The 16,254-nt window shown below is 38.2% G+C and overlaps 1 protein-coding gene across 2 annotated transcripts in view; it reads right to left on the minus strand.

Annotated features, from left to right (window-relative positions):
• The window catches only part of RHOH (ras homolog family member H), a 64,429-nt gene extending 51,811 nt beyond the window's left edge, over positions 1–12,618 (minus strand). For both annotated transcript variants that reach the window (XM_073608549.1, XM_073608551.1), the window contains exon 1: positions 12,389–12,618. The gene's annotated coding sequence lies outside the window, so the exon portion shown is untranslated. The remainder of the gene's footprint in view (positions 1–12,388) is intronic.
• Positions 12,619–16,254: the final 3,636 nt, after the last annotated feature.

Raw genomic sequence — 16,254 nt, forward strand, 5'->3', positions numbered from 1 at the left:
AGCTTAAAGCGGAGGTCGCCCACCGCTGCAAAAATTAAAAGCCAGCAGCTACACATACTGCAGCTGCTGACTTTTAATAATAGGACACTTACCTGTCCTGGAGTCCAGCGATGTTGGCACCGCAGCTGATGTTTCCATCAGCTGTCAGATGCTGCCGCCGCCATTGTGGGTAAGGGAACCCGGCAGTGAAGCCTTACGGCTTCACGCCGGGAACCCTATTGCGCATGCGTGAGACTCCGCTCCTCTCTCCTACTGGCCCGATGACGGGGGGGGGAGGAGGGAGCCAAGCAGTCAGCCGAGCGGTGCCATCAATATCCATGGCTGTGGCTCCCGGAAGTGGGAACAGGATACCTGTCAAAGACAGGTATCCTGTCCCCCCTCCCCCCCCCAAAAGGTTGCAGCCATGATCAGCTGCAGTTGCAGCCATGATCCTGTACACTGTAACCATTTGTTCCCAAAGCCATATATACTGCCTAAGGACAGCAAGTGGTTAATAAGCCACGTGGAAAGTCTCTATTCCTTTAGTAAATTAACCCATTTGTGTACATCTCTGGTTCCTAACCAGCGGTATTTATAGTATCGAAGGGAGTACTGATGGATTCAGAAGTTATTTCCTCTTCTTATTTAAAATTTTATATAAAAGTATGGCTATATCAAAATAAAACATGTAAGCATTTAAAATATAATAGATTTTTTGGAAATCAAGCATTTTACTGGGGTAATTCATAATGCGCCTGCACATTGCAGCCCTATAGACTTCTATAGGACCAGCTCCAATCATCTCTGGTCTCAGGACACAGCCACATAGAGCTCTATGGGGCACTAACGCACAGGCACAGCCAGAACAGTGAAGATTTTGCACCACTGGATGTAAACAAACAGCAAAACCTCAACTATCGGACTGAAGTAAGTATGCATTCATGGAGAGGAAGGTGGGTTAAGTTAGGTCAGGGGAAAGGGGGGAGGATAAACGTACTTTATTTTAAAATTGAGAAATGCTGAACTACATCTAATTCACTACACTGTAACACCAACACAACTGATTACTCAGGGTCAAAATCTAATGTATTTATTACATTATCAGCAGAAGAAGGAAATATATACAACACTATAGTGTGTTATTTTCTTCACAACATTTGATCATATGCTGTGTCTTGAAGTATATGTCCAGCAAAAACTTTTTTTTATATTGCATCAAGTTTATACTGCTATTTTGGGCTCTGTTGTAGAGATTTCTTTTTACTTACTATCCCGGTGACATGATTTCAACAGACAGGAAGTGATGGAAGATATCTAATAGCAACACAGACAGAATTAAAAAGATTTTGTTTTTATTTTTCAATACAATAAGGGAAGGCTACAACTGCGATTAGCTTTTTTTTATTGCTGTCAGTGTAGCTTTCATTTGTTTTTTCCCTCACTTCCTGATTGGTAAAAGGGTTATTACTGTAACAGTAAATAAGGGGAAATCTCTCTAACGGAGCTCCAGATAGCAGTAAAAACCTAGCGGGGGTTAGTCTTTCTTACTTTTTTTTTTTTAAGTTAAGTTTTTTAAGTTTATGTTAGGGTTACTTCTTTTATATATTTTTTTCAACAATTCGGCAAATTCCAAACATTATCTTGAAACAAATACCATGTAATTTATCTTGTTAATTCCCATCCTCTCCCCTCTAATAGCAAGGTAAAGGGAGGAGGGCGGAAGCAACAGAAAAAGAAACATAAAAGAAAAAACAAGAGAAAAAATTCCAAAGGAATAAGGAAGAAAAGGGGGGAGGATAGGAAGTGAAAAAAAAGGGGGAGATTAAGGGAGAACCTACAACAATTGTAGAAGTAAAACTGTCGGGAGGATGCAGAAACAGTAAGAATAAATAGTATTAATTAATAAATCGTATTCTGACATTCTAGTATTCTTAAATTCAACCATTTTGCCCATGTCTTGAGATATTTTCTTGTCAGCCCTTTATGTGTACAAGTTATTTCTTCCATTAGACAGAGCTCGTCAGCCCTTTGTAGCCACTGTGAGATAGTAGGGGTTGAGCATTTTCCCCAATATTGCGGGATCAGAGATTTACAAGCAGTTAACAAACATGGAGTCATAGACATCCTATACTGATCTGTTGTTTCGTTCGTGAAATAAAAAAGTCAATGGTTCAGATCTAATTACTCGCCCCAATATCAGAGAGATGACCTTTGCCACTTCCTCCCAAAATGAGAAGATCTTAGGGCAAAACCACCATATGTACCCATGTGTAGCTCCACATTCACTCCAGCACTGGAGCGAAGTTGAGCTATACATTGCGTGTAATTTTACTGGTGTATGATACCATCGAGTAAGAAGTTTAAAATTTACCTCCGTCATTCTACTCAAGGTAGCGGGCATATAGGAAAATTGTATAATCTTATCTTTTTGCTTATCTGTAAGTGTAATTTGTAAGTCTTTTTCCCAACGGCCTATATAGTCCGGATACCCAGGGTATTGCAAGGACATCAGAGCTTTATAGAAAAGAGAAATACAATCTTGTGGTAGGTCTTTATATTGCATAATTATTTCAATAGGGTTCAGTTCTTTTAACGAGCGAGAAGGTGGAAGACTCAGGAGACTCAGAATAAATTGAGACAGCTGTACGTATTTTCACTGGTCCATAAATGTTGGCTGATCTACTCCGCATAAGGACTTGATATAATAGTGGTGTAGACTCTGGGAACCATGTATCAAAGCCCTGATCTAAGACTCCCGGCGTGAAATATAAGTCTCAGCAAGGGTATTAGTGGGGAATTGTATTCCTAACAGTGTCGAGTATGCAGGGAGTCCCATATTGCCAGGGTTGATCTAGTCAAAGGAGATATTGTGGATGCTAGCCCTCTCAATGGTCATGATATCCATGGCACTGCTGGTAAATCAGTATCTGCCAGTGCCAATTCAAGTTTCACCCAGAGTCTAGTCTTTCTAGCATACTTCCAGTCTGCCATGCGAGTTAGTGCAATTGCTTGATAGTATAATTTAAAATTTGGTAAAGCCAGTCCCCCCACTTTTTTAGGACGATATAAAGTATCTCGAGATATTTTAGTATACTATCCCTTCCAAATATAGTGTGCTATAATAGATTGTAACATCGAGAAAAATCATATAGGGACGCCAAAGGATAACATTTGGAAGACATATAAAACTCAGGGGAGGACGTTAGCCTTTCTTACTACTGTACAGTATATGCAAAACAAAAAAAAAAGTTTTGGCTGGACATACACTTTAACTGTTATTATACCACACACATTATATTATATGCTGTGTTTTTTTAACCTTGAAGCTGAACTCTAAGCACATATAAAATACAGAAATGAATACAGCACTGTAATCACTAATACATCATTAAATGTATTTTTAATGCAATTGGTGTAAATACCTGAATTTGAACAGGTTTAAGGCTTTGCAGTCCCTTTACAAAGATAGAAAAGAAGAATGAGTACAAGCAGCCAATCAGCTTATGTGCTGACAAGTAGCATGCTGATAGGAGGAGAAAGCAGAGTGACAGAAGCATGAGCTCATTACTGTGCTGTTTCTCTTTTCACTGCCTAGTAATACACTAGGGTGGATCCAGAATGACCTGGGTTCATAGTCAGTTGCATGATATTGTTCATCAGACTGGGGACATCTACTGCAGGAAACCTCTTAAACACTTTGGAATGCCCAGGGGAGTGGGGAGCATTGGCGGTGGCTATCACAGTGGTCACATGATCAGAAGCTGGTTCCGCTGGCTACTGATATTTAGCCCAGACCGAGAGCTGTCTTTGACAGCTTGGTCTTTGTGCCGAGAGTGCACAGTGAGCACATAAACATTGCCCACCTGGAAACGCATATGTGCGGTTTGTGGGCATTGAAGCCCACCCTTTTAGTGCCACACATAAGTGTTGGGTGGTCCTAAAGGGGTTAACTTAGTGCAAAATAAAAAATACCAATTGCTCACCTATGCAAAATGGTGCCAGCATTTGCACCTATGTGCAGATTCACTTTGCAAAGTGAATGCTTACTTAACTCAGTAAATAGGAAGAAATAGTTCATAATTCAATCACCAAATCATGTGATAGCAAACATTTTTTTTTTCTATCCCTTACATATGATTGGGTAAACAAAGTGAAATCAGTTTCGCCTTAAGATCCTGTCACAAAAATTGTTATAATAACCTGTGTTACCTGTAAAAAGAAGGCAGAAAATATCTACCTTTGCTGCTGCCAGAGCTACCAAACACTGGCCCCTCAAAGTCTTCTGGAAAATGTTAATCTCCTGGCTTCCCTGTAGCTTTTACTGGTTCCTCCCTCTGACCTCATATTATTACTATATTCTACGTTATGTGGGGCCAAGGACACAGGGAAAAGTGAGGTTTTTTTTTTTAATTCTTCTTTTAGGGCTGATGCGCAGGGGCACATTTGGGCACACAGGGAAGAATTCCAAGCATTTCTGCAGGAGTCACAGGCCAGGTTAGCATATAACCACATCCAGCAGCCTGTATAAATCAATGACAGGCTGTCAGATGCCACAGCTGTATTTCTGTAGCTGCACATCTGACTGCTCAAAAGCATACAGGGACAGATGAGAAGTCCTGGACACGAGCCACTCAGATGTGCAGATACAGGTGTGCAGCCATGGCGTCTGACAGCCTGCCATTGATTTGTACAGGCAGCTGGCTCTGGCTGCTTGCCAACACCTGTGATTTCCGGCAGTATAAGTACACTGAATTCTTGAGCTGTATGCGTAAATATGTTCCTGAGCCCTTACAGGCAACAGGGGTTATTGTAATAATTTTGTATGACAGGGTCGCTTTAATTGCTTTAAGGGTACGCATTCCTTTTGCTAAGTGAACAACTTTGTTATAGGGTTGCACCGACACCACTTTTTTAAGATCGAGTACAAATACCGATACTTTTTTCAAGTACTCACCAATACCGACTACCAATACTTTTTTTTTAATGTAATTTTGAATGTAATATTTTATAGTACTTTCTTTTTTTTTGGGGGGGGGGTGAATTGTGTCAGTGTTTTTTTTATTTAATTTTTTTATTATTTGGGGGTGGCTTTGGTGAGATATTAGGGGTCTAAACAGACCCCTGACATCTCCCTTTTGAGACAGTGAAAGGGACTGAGGACACAGATTCCCAAGTTCCTTTTTCTGCAGCCTCAGCTGCACTGAAGACGAATGAACAGAGACAGAGGCTCCTGTTCATTCATAAACTGAAGTATCGTAAACACAAATCTGGGATGAGGGCGGGACCGGAGGAAGACCTGGAGAGCTGAAGGAGCACACGGAGGACCCGAGGAGTCAGAGGAGGAGCCGAAGGAGGACCCGCTGAGCTGGAGGAGGACACGGTGACTGTTAGGGCTGAGAGGTGTAGTTGTGGACGCAGTTATAAGCACCAATCTCTCTGTATAGCTTTCAATAAAGCAGCTGACAGCCGCGGGAGGGAGAGGAGGAGGAGTGGCAATCAGCTGCTTTATTGAAAGCTATACAAGGAGATTGGTGCTTATAACTGTCGCCACTGCCGCACCGATCATCTGTGAGGCTGCATGTACCCCCCCCCCCCCGCGCTACGCTGAGGATGCCAGGCCGGATACAACAGGGCTGGCTGTACTGGCCTATCAGTGGCCCTGCCGGAAGCTATCGGATTAGGCATCGGAGCATTTGCACGAGTATAAGTACTTGTGCAAATGCTCAGTATCGGCACCGATATCGGTACATCTCTACTTACACAAAATTAAGACACAAATATACTACTGTACATCCTAGCTGCATAGCAGGAATACTCAGCAGATGTTTTCATTGTGACATAAAAACTATGTTTGGAAAGATGCCAGAGTATCTAGGATGTACGGATTAGTTGATAAAAACAAAACATTTACACAGTGAATTAAAAAAAAAGACTTTATGAGTGAATACATTTTTTTTTCAATCCTTTGCTAAAAAGAGTATTTATAACTTAGAAATTTCCACTTACCACTGTTTTGCATGTAGTATTTTGCATACGATCTTTGTTATTATTAGTTGACATGCTTGTTTTTTTCAGTAAAGTGTGCCAGATGTTTTTCACACTTCGTTTCACAAGAATGTGAAAGTCCGTTCAAAGATTCCTGCTTGAGGAATCTAAGGTCTAACATTATTATTACTTTGTTATTGTCGTTGATGTTGATGTTCCGTCGCCTCTGCTTGTATTTAGCTTAATACAAAGATGACTAGGAAGCCCCAGTGCCTGCTTGTGGACCACCTTTGGTCAGATCATGAATCTGATTTGGAGTCACAGTTAAAAATTAAAAAAAAAATATGTATAAATTATGAAAAAACTCTCTAAATCTGAAATGTGTACTTTTCTGGACAGTTATTGCATTTTTTTTTTTTTTATTTTACAACTGGACAATAACATTTTTTAATTAAATTGCTTTAAATTTGTTTTCATCAAAAAATTTGGTTGAAAAAAACTGGTAAAAATATATGGCCAGTTTGAATTGATTGCAATAAATAAATACACAATAAATATATGTATATGAAAAAAAAAAGGTTTATGCTACAAAGACACTTCACACACTTTGTTCTCCTATAGAACTTGGCCTAGCGGTCAACATTTCGTTACTTTTTAGCTGGTGTGGTTTTAATACTTGAATCACACAGCTATCTAACCACCATAAAACATAGACATGTACGTATATGTAAAATACGTGTTCATTTCTCAGACACTGTGGACAAATAAAGGGTAGCAAATAACGTTATAAAATTTTGAACAAAAAAAATTTTAAGGAACCGAAAACTTTGTTTTAACACTGCCTAAAAAAAGTGTACAATTATTTTCTATTTCTGTTTTAAGTTTTCTGTCAGCTACTGCACTTATGTTGAAGGAAAACGAGTGTTCATTGAATCAATTTAGCACAACTGTAGATTAAAAATTTTGCAGTAAAGCAACCACATATTCCATTAAAATGTAACGTATATTAAAGGGATAGAGAATATTCACTTAACAAAGTGAATTCTCACCTAGGTGAATTTATAATATTAGGCTGTATTCACTTTAAATACCCAGTCACATGCAAGGAAAAAAAAAAACAGGATTTTTGATGTATATAACTGGATGATTAAAGTAAATATTTACTGTAAAGTAAAAAAAACAAACAAACAAAAAAAAAAACCTCATCAGACTGTTACTCCGAACAGCTTACAATTGAATGCCCCTACACTCACACACATTACGCTGGAATTCAGTTAACATACTGGCAAGTTATTGGATAGTGGGAAGAAATACAGATATGGGGTAAAAGAAGAATCCTTAATAAAGACTCAATCATGGATCTCCAACTGCATGGCCAAAGTGCAAACCCCTACACAAGTTATGCAGGCTCATAGAGCATTAAGAGATCAACTGATCATACATAATCAAAACTCAAATGTTATTTTGTGGGGAGCAGAGCACCTCATATATAATGGCATATACAGTGTTTATAGAGTGATCAATTTTCAATTCAATCACATAATTTATATGTACAAATACTGTGTATACAGGCACTTGTTTGAATTTAACTCTGAAAGAAAATTGGGCACCTACTGGTCCCACTTTTGTGCCCTTCTAACATGCAATGTTCCAGTCCCTTCCTGCTTACTATAGTTTCCTATAGTTTCCTATTGGCCACGTAGACATGTGCGTCGTCAGTAAATTTGTTTCTTTCGTTCAATTCCATTTCGTATTAGAATTAATTCGTATTTCGTAATTCGCGTCCAGAATTTCGTACGAAATACGAATTTTCGTTAGGTTCGTTAACTTTTCATAACAATTACGAATGTTCGTTATGATGAATTTATCATTATGAGGGGCTCCCACCATCCCTGTGCTGTGCTGACTTCCTGGGTTTTTAACTTTTAGGTTCGTTAACTTTTCGTAACAATTATGAATGTTCGTTATGATGAATTTATCATTATGAGGGGCTCCCACCATCCCTGTGCTGTGCTGACTTCCTGGGTTTTTAGCTTTTAGATTCGTTAACTTTTCGTAACAATTCCGAATGCTTGTTAGGAATTTAGATCTGAAATTCGTTAACGAAATTTCGTATTTCGTACAAAATTCGGAAGCATAGCTATTCGTATTTCGGATCCTCCCAAATGTACAAATTTACGAAAATTCTACAAATTTTCGATTCGTACAAAAATAATCACACATGTCTATTGACCAGTAAGGCATCCCGTCATAGTGATGGGCCAATAGAAATATGTAGGAGGCGAGAAGGATCTTGTAAGCTTCAACACTTGCATTAAGCGTCAGTGCTTTGGCATGGCAGAGCAGCCCGGCAGTTGGGGCTTGGATGCTACTGCGAGGTATGTGCAGGTTCCTTTAGGTGCCTGCACTTTATATCTGATAATGTTTTTTTTCTTTTAGTGATTTAGTTGACTTATTGGAAAAAATCAGAAAAAACACTCTATGATTATTTTGTATGCTGAGGTTTCCCCCTCACAAATCAACAAAAAAAAAACTGCAAAAATGTTATCACATAAAAAACATATTGAAATCTTAAATGGCCAACTTGGCAAATAAAAATCTGAAATATAAATCATCCTTATATAACAGCTAATACATTTTCACCCTCATTTATCAGATTTGAATTATGGATCCAATGAAAGTATGCCATGTCACATCAAACTGACAGCTACGCCTAAACAATTATACTATTCTGTACAGTGATACTTCACACAATAAAACATTATGATATGTTGCATCAAAATGTTATATTATGATGCAACATTGTATAATGCATATGATAAAAAAAGTCATTGAATATGTAGTCTGATAAACATGACATTGATATGCTCTAGAATGTCTATTCTACCATGATCAATATGTGTTATCAGTAATATATTAACATTTGCCAATATTTTTTTTTTTTTAAAGATCAACAGATGCAAGTATCCCCATCATAGTCGTTAGTCATAGTAGTTTATGTGGTTGTGATGGGACATTATGGAATTTTGCAGAATCAACTCTGAAAATCTGTGTTCTCTTGGAACAGTCATGGTCATAGTGGTCATCACAAGCTTATATCTATAATTGTGCAAAGGCACGATTAAATTACTCTTATAGTGCAGCTGTTTCCAAGGGCAAGAACTCCCTAGCTTTAGTAATGATAAGGTGGGTAGGACGTAGATTATTACATTAGCATCTAAATCTTGTTAATTGTAATGCAATCTGTGAGAAAACACAATCTTTACAAATAACTGGTCTTTATTGAATTAACAATATGTAGGTGCCTCACATATACAGTTACTTATTGCTTACAAACTAATTTGCGAAATAGCCATAAATCTTGTTTGACAGTAAAAAAAATTCTCATTACGCAGAGTTTGATTTATACCATGGTGCAAAGAACAATGATGTACCATAGCCATAAAAATTTCAATCTTTGGTTGGGTGAATTCGGTCTAAAAAGAGGTGATTTCTAATTAGTAGAGCTTTCGCTGTTCTCTGCCCAGTAATCGTTACAGCTACTAGATTCAGGGAAGCAGTACAAAGTGCAACAATGGTGTGCAAAGCATAGTAATTCACAACAACCAATCAGATTTCTGATCTGGCTTAATTAAATACAACTGTGAGTGGTTGTGATGGGTCACCCCATCTTGCAGATCATCCTTAAATTTTACACTGCCTTACAGAATAAGTAACGGCAGTATCTATAGAATTACGCTGCCTTATAGAATAATTACTAACAATATCTATAGAAGTACACTGCATTACAGAATAAGTACCAATGGTACTATCTATAGAATATAAATGTGTAGGGAAAGCCATATCTTGATACCGCAATGAGAATTGAATTCAAAATAATAATCTATTACCACTTTACTTTTTGATCATACACCAAGATCCAAGGAAGAATGTGGCACTAGTGTGGCCCGAAAGACAGGATGACCAAGAGAAACAAAATGTGATATTTTTTTTTCATAAAAACAAATAATGTCAAATGATAATAAATTCCTATTCTGGCTCTACTTATGCTTTGCTAGGCCAGTTATGCAAACTACTGCAGGGAAGATGTCTATATGCAATTCATTTGCTCAGCTTTAGGGTCCTTTCACACTGCTCTGTAGCAAAATTGTGGTAAAAATGCATATGCGTTTTTACGGCGATTTTGCTGTGTATCAGATGTGTGTTTCTGGTGCATTTTTAAGTTGCCTGCACCAGTGAAAAATGGACATGTGACTCAAAAACACGCCTAAAACGCATATCTCGGTGCATTTTTGCAGCGATTTTACCACAATTTCCATTAATTTCAATGGAAAGCTGCATTTTTGGTGCAATTTTCAAAACCACACCGCAAAGATGCAGCATGCAGGATTTTTCAAAATGCACTGCACCTGTAAGTGGTGTGAAGAGTCCCATAGGATTTAAAGGGAAATATTTTTCTTCCAAGGTAAAAAAACACAGGAAAAAGTATCAGTGTGAAAGGGCCCTTAGTTTTGAAATGCAAAATTAAATGAAACAGCCTCGTGCAGGATTTTAGACATTAGACCATCTGCTTGAAAATATCATGGCATTCGTCACATGATATTAATGCAGTATAATTGCAATAATCAAAGGCTAGCTTTATGAAACTGAATTTATTAAGGACGATTTACTAAAGAAAGAAAACAAGCGTCCACAAAGCATAATAAATAATGTGAAACTGTGTTCACGTCAGTTTCCATTTGTGTGTCCTTTTTCCATTTCCCTTGCATTTGATTGGGCCTGAAGTGAACCCAATTTTACTGTATTTACCATGCTCCAGGAATGTTTACATTGTAATGTGAGCACTCTCTACTCCTATAGTAAATCAACCCCACTAACGACAAAATCACACATAACGCTTTAAAAATTGTGTTAACAAAATGTGAAATGCATACAACTGATTTGTGACATTGTTTCCCCAATCAGAAATTGTAGGATTTGGAAAACAAACTGCTTTTTGTGTTTAATGGCAATTGTTAAACGTATGAAAACTGCGCAAAAATGTGGCGCTTCCCATTGATCATCTTTCTCTTTGTATTGAATTTTTAGAAACACACTGCAGGTAAAACACTCGGAAATGTAATTTTAGTATAGTTTCACTTCTAAGTAACAACTATTTTTATTTGTTACATGTTTTAATTTGCATAGCCTACCTTAAAAAATACTTAAAAATTGTTGCTTACCTTTTACGTGCTTAAAAAGCCTATCTAAACATTCCCTTTCTATGAGGAGGGGGCCTGGGAATTATGTTTGCCATCATTATGCCTGTGCTATGCTGACAGATCTCATTATTAGTTGTATACTAGACACGCACACTGTAATAACACAGGGGTAAAAATATCAAGGCTTGGGTTGAACATTGTATGGTATCACATTTAAAAAAACAAAGAAAAATGTCCCTCCGTCTGTTGCCCAATTGTACTTTACAAGCTATTCTGAACAACTTCAAGGTGTCTCTTGTGTCCTATTTATAAACATGCTCCAAAAGAAGCAATTCACTTGAAAATACGCTTTAAGATGATGGAATGAAAGACAGAAAGACTTATATCCTACAAAACAGTCATAGAACTCTATAGAAACAACGAGGCCATTGAACCAGTAGTAAAAGCAACATTACTTTAAATCACAAGTGGGAAATCCATGGCCTAATATTATTTAAATATTTCAAAATGTCCTTTTCTGGAGCAAAATATAGTTACAGTGGTCCCCAGTATCTTTGGAAATTCATATACCCTTGGTAATTAATAGTCATAGACTTTGCTCTGCTGGCTTGGGAAAAAAATAAACCATTCATCCAGCTGCCAATATATATTGCTGAGGGATTATTATTACAACAAAAAAATATTTTTTCTCCTCCGTAAGCACTTAAAGAGCAATTGAGAATCCCATAAAACTACAGAAATGTAAATGTCTACTGGATAGTCAAAGCTGAAACAACTATTTCTGAATCAAGCAATTCAGTATGTTTTTTTACTGGCTTCAAAGTGGAGACAACCAGTTAATTTAACATGAAAATAATAAAATCATTAGAAATGTGGAGGAGAGTACATAACAAGCCAGCTTTGAACTGGACTGGCCTCTTATTTTAGCTATAGCATCAAATATTAATATAGCCATTTGATTGGAGGGCTTCAAATAAACATCCATCTGAATATTGTTTATGAAACTTGGTGAAGGTTCTGTACATTTCATATTCATGACCAGCAAACAACCACACAATCATACAATGGGGTATACAGTGATTACAATCTGGCTAGGTCTCTTTACTCCTTTATATATTATAATAAAAATAACTAGTGGTACAATAAAAGATATCTAGTGCAGAAATCTGTCTCTTTACTAAACTATAGTAGTAATAAGGTGCTTTAAAACGGAAATGTTTTACCAGACAATGCAGAGATGCTATGGTGCCAGGCTGGAGGTCCACTTCTGTTGGTGTAATCAGAGACATAACGTGGGTGCTTGTAGACCCTCGAAGCGGATGTCTTTAGTAGTGAAAATGATGGTCGTCTGGAAGGGGCTCAATGTGAGAAGGAGGGGGCTAAGGAGGAACAGTTCAGACAGATGTGTCATATGTGCTGTGTGATAACTAAATGTACATATCCGCTTCCTGTCCCACAGCAGTAGTAGCAGCAACAAGGTGTTAGCTGAACGAGGAGTGCTGGTGACAAGAATCTACGCCAAAAATGAAACAGTTATTTCTAACATAAATTTCAAGAGGACATATGCCTTAGTAATGTCACCGCTAGACTGTCCCAAAGTGCATACATAAAGGAACTAAGAGTACACGTTCTTATTAAAGATATTCTTGTTTTACAAATTATTTAAATTAATTATTAATTATTAAATTAATAATTAATTTAAATTAATTATTTAAATTTAAGAAATAATTTTACAAATGCTTTTCTTACAGGATTCACTCAGATAAAAATTATTAAAACATGCAGCACATTTACAGGTAGTTTGGAGCCAAATTATAGAAATGCTTGCATGAGACTGTGAAGGCCCCTTATACACGTGCACCTCCATCTTGTAGATTCTGCTTGCTCTCCAGGGGGTCGTTCCGCTGATTCCCGCTGAGCAGGCGGATGACAGGCTATGCTTGTTCCGCTTCTGTTTTCCTGGTGCCTCCATGGCAGTATACATGTGATAGTAGCCCCGCCTACTTCTGACACAGAACCAGTGCATAGCTATAAAGAGATAACACCCACACAACAGCTCATTCCCTGTGATGAGCTTAGTAGTCCTCACTGCAGCGGTCATTGGCGTGAAGTCAGTAGCTTACTCACTTTCTTATAATAGGATTTGCTGAAGCTTCCCACCCTGGTAGCTAGTTCTTGATCTTTCACATGTATGCTGCCATGGAGACACCAGGAAAACAGAAAATTGTATCATTTTTACCGTAATTTCCTTTTCCTGGTGCCTATCCATAGCAGAATACTGAACCCACCCAGTTCGTTCCTAGTGATGTACAGGGAAAGGGCTGTTGTGTGGGTGTTAACGCTTATAGCTATACACTGGTCCTGTGGGCGTAAGTAGGTGGGGCTACTATCACATGTATGCTGCCATGGATAGGCACCAGGAAATAAAAATTACGGTAGGATACAATTTTTTTTTTTTTTAATAAAATGTTAGCATATAAGCATAAAATCCCTGTCACTTTTTTTGTTGTTGTTGTCACCTGTGCCATAGTGGGGAATTTTCTCCTAACTTCCTGTCATCTTGACACAGCCAGAAGTTAGAAGAAATCTCTCCAAAGTAAAGGAAATCCCCTCTTAAGATGACCATACATGCAGGGTTCCTGTTAGAAATCATGTGCCCCCAATTCAGGCTACCTGACTCCATCCCTTTCCCAAGAATATCAAAACAAAGTTTTTGCTAAAGAAATACACTATAATCACTATTAGTAGACACAAACACAACATGACTTGCAAAATGTATTCATTTATTTATTACAGGTACTTACAGTATCTCCCCTCACATTTTTGTAAATATTTTATTATATCTTTTCATGTGACAACACTGAAGAAATTACACAGTGTTGTCACATGAAAAGATATAATAAAATATTTACAAAAATGTGAGGGGTGTACTCACTTTTGTGAGATACTGTATATAGCACTCTCAATTTACATAGCGCTTTACACATATTTTGTTCATTCACATCAGACATTTACATCGGTCCTTGCTCTCAGGGAGCTTAAAATCTAAAGTCCACTTAATTCACATTCATACTGTATACACACATACTAGGGCCAATTTAGACAGAAGACAATTAACTTACCAGCATGTCTTTTTCCTTCTAAATCTAAAAGATCAAACTGTATTAAGTTAATAAATAAAGCTCTGTGTGTAAATGCGGTCATGGGGTGAATGAGCCCTTCATTTTTTTTAATAGTTTAATTTAATTTAATTTAGTAGTTAATTTGTAAATGCTTTTTTACAATTTGTTTTACATTTTTTGTTTCACAATGCTGTTGGGGTGGCATCAGACCCCTGATGTCTCACTTTTAAAACAGAGAAAGGGGGGCATAGATCCCTAGTCCTTTCTTTGCAGCCTTAGCTGCACTACAGATGAATGAACAAGAGGCTCTCTGTACAGGGGCTCCTTTTCATTCACAAGCTAACGAATAGTAAACATTGCTTATTATGCTTCAGTTATGAATGAACGCAGTGAGTGATCAGTACCAATCACTCACAGTGTTCATTTAGGAATGGAAGGGGCCAGTAAATATGACATATTTACCAGCCCCTTCCCCTGCTCTCCAATGTACAACATCCCCTGTGTGCCATGTGTGCTGGCTGCAGCTGGAATGAGGTAGAGGCGAGAAGCTGGCAGCGCTGCATTGAGGAAGAGGTACACAGTATGGCATACACACGGGGCAGCACACAGTGAGGGGCCCAGGCAGCAGGGGGAAAAGGATGTGGATTGATTGGTGTGATGGGGAGGGGAAATTAGTGTAACGGATCCCCCTGCAGCAGCTGGCCAGAGAGAGAGGAGTAGAAGCTGACTTTCAGCTGCTGCATGGGGATCAATTCCAGTTATTTCCCCCTTCTTTGCACCAATCACCCTATCTGTTCACATACTTTTACCCCTGCCCCAGCGGCCCCATACAGGAGGACTGGGGGTTCCACCGCAGTCATAATACACTGATCAGACACAAATTTTGCAACATCCCCATGCAAGAGGAGTCAACCACTAGGTTGACTCCTCTTGAACAGGAATAACCATAGTGTAGTGATCGGGTATAATATGTATATTGGGTGTATAGATAATTAATATTTAGGTATTATAATGATGATGATGTAAGTACTCTTCCGCAGCAACCCAATTGTTCCAGAGAGATGCACTTTATTGACTTCCAACACAGAACAAAGTCCAAAGTCCACAGATGACAAAGAAATCCGACAGAGGAGATATAATTCAGAACCCCATGTCTTAGGTCCGAGTGTGCATACACAGACAAGCCTCTCTCATACACAGATGAGCCTCACTCCCCCAAAACCTATAGACTGAATGCCGTGTTATATTCACTAGGCATTGAATGGCTGAGCAATTTGATTGGCCGTTTCAATTTAGGACTTTGATTAGCTTTAGTCTTTCAAACAGACAACAACCCCCAGCCGTGAACAGCCGTGAACCACCCCAATTTGCACTCCCGCATATCAACATCAACAAGTCCCCTTTAGATATGTGTATACCACCTGAATACCCTTTGAGATGTTCAAATAGACTTGCATAAGATTAACACATCAAAGAGTCTTCAGCTGTTAAAATTCAGTTGGACAATGCAACTGAATTTCTGGTCAGCATGGCACTCCAATACAATATTATACATAAATTGGCCAATATATTACAACATATACCCCCACTTGGGTCGGTTCTAACTACTAGAACTGACCCATAAATCAAACAACAAAAAAAATATCATTACGATTTAAGGTACTGGATGCTTTACAATGGCTCATATAAAATATGAAGTTGAAACTGGTTACATCTCTCTTCGCCAGCCTCTAAAATATCCCCATGAAACAGTTATTAGATAATATAACTTTTAGACCATGACCGGAAAAGGATTTGGTAAACGTCAGTGGCCCATATAGCTGTTAGGCCTTATATCACATCAAGATCTTGAATATTGCGCAAAGACGAGCTGATGTCACAGTCCATCCTTTGGTCTGACTTCATCACATCTCTCACCATCTCACTGAAAGTAAACTTGGTATGCTCTGGGAACACCAATCCACATA

This window comes from Aquarana catesbeiana, linkage group LG01, assembly GCF_042186555.1.
Source record: "Aquarana catesbeiana isolate 2022-GZ linkage group LG01, ASM4218655v1, whole genome shotgun sequence".
Taxonomy (NCBI): Eukaryota; Metazoa; Chordata; class Amphibia; order Anura; family Ranidae; genus Aquarana; species Aquarana catesbeiana.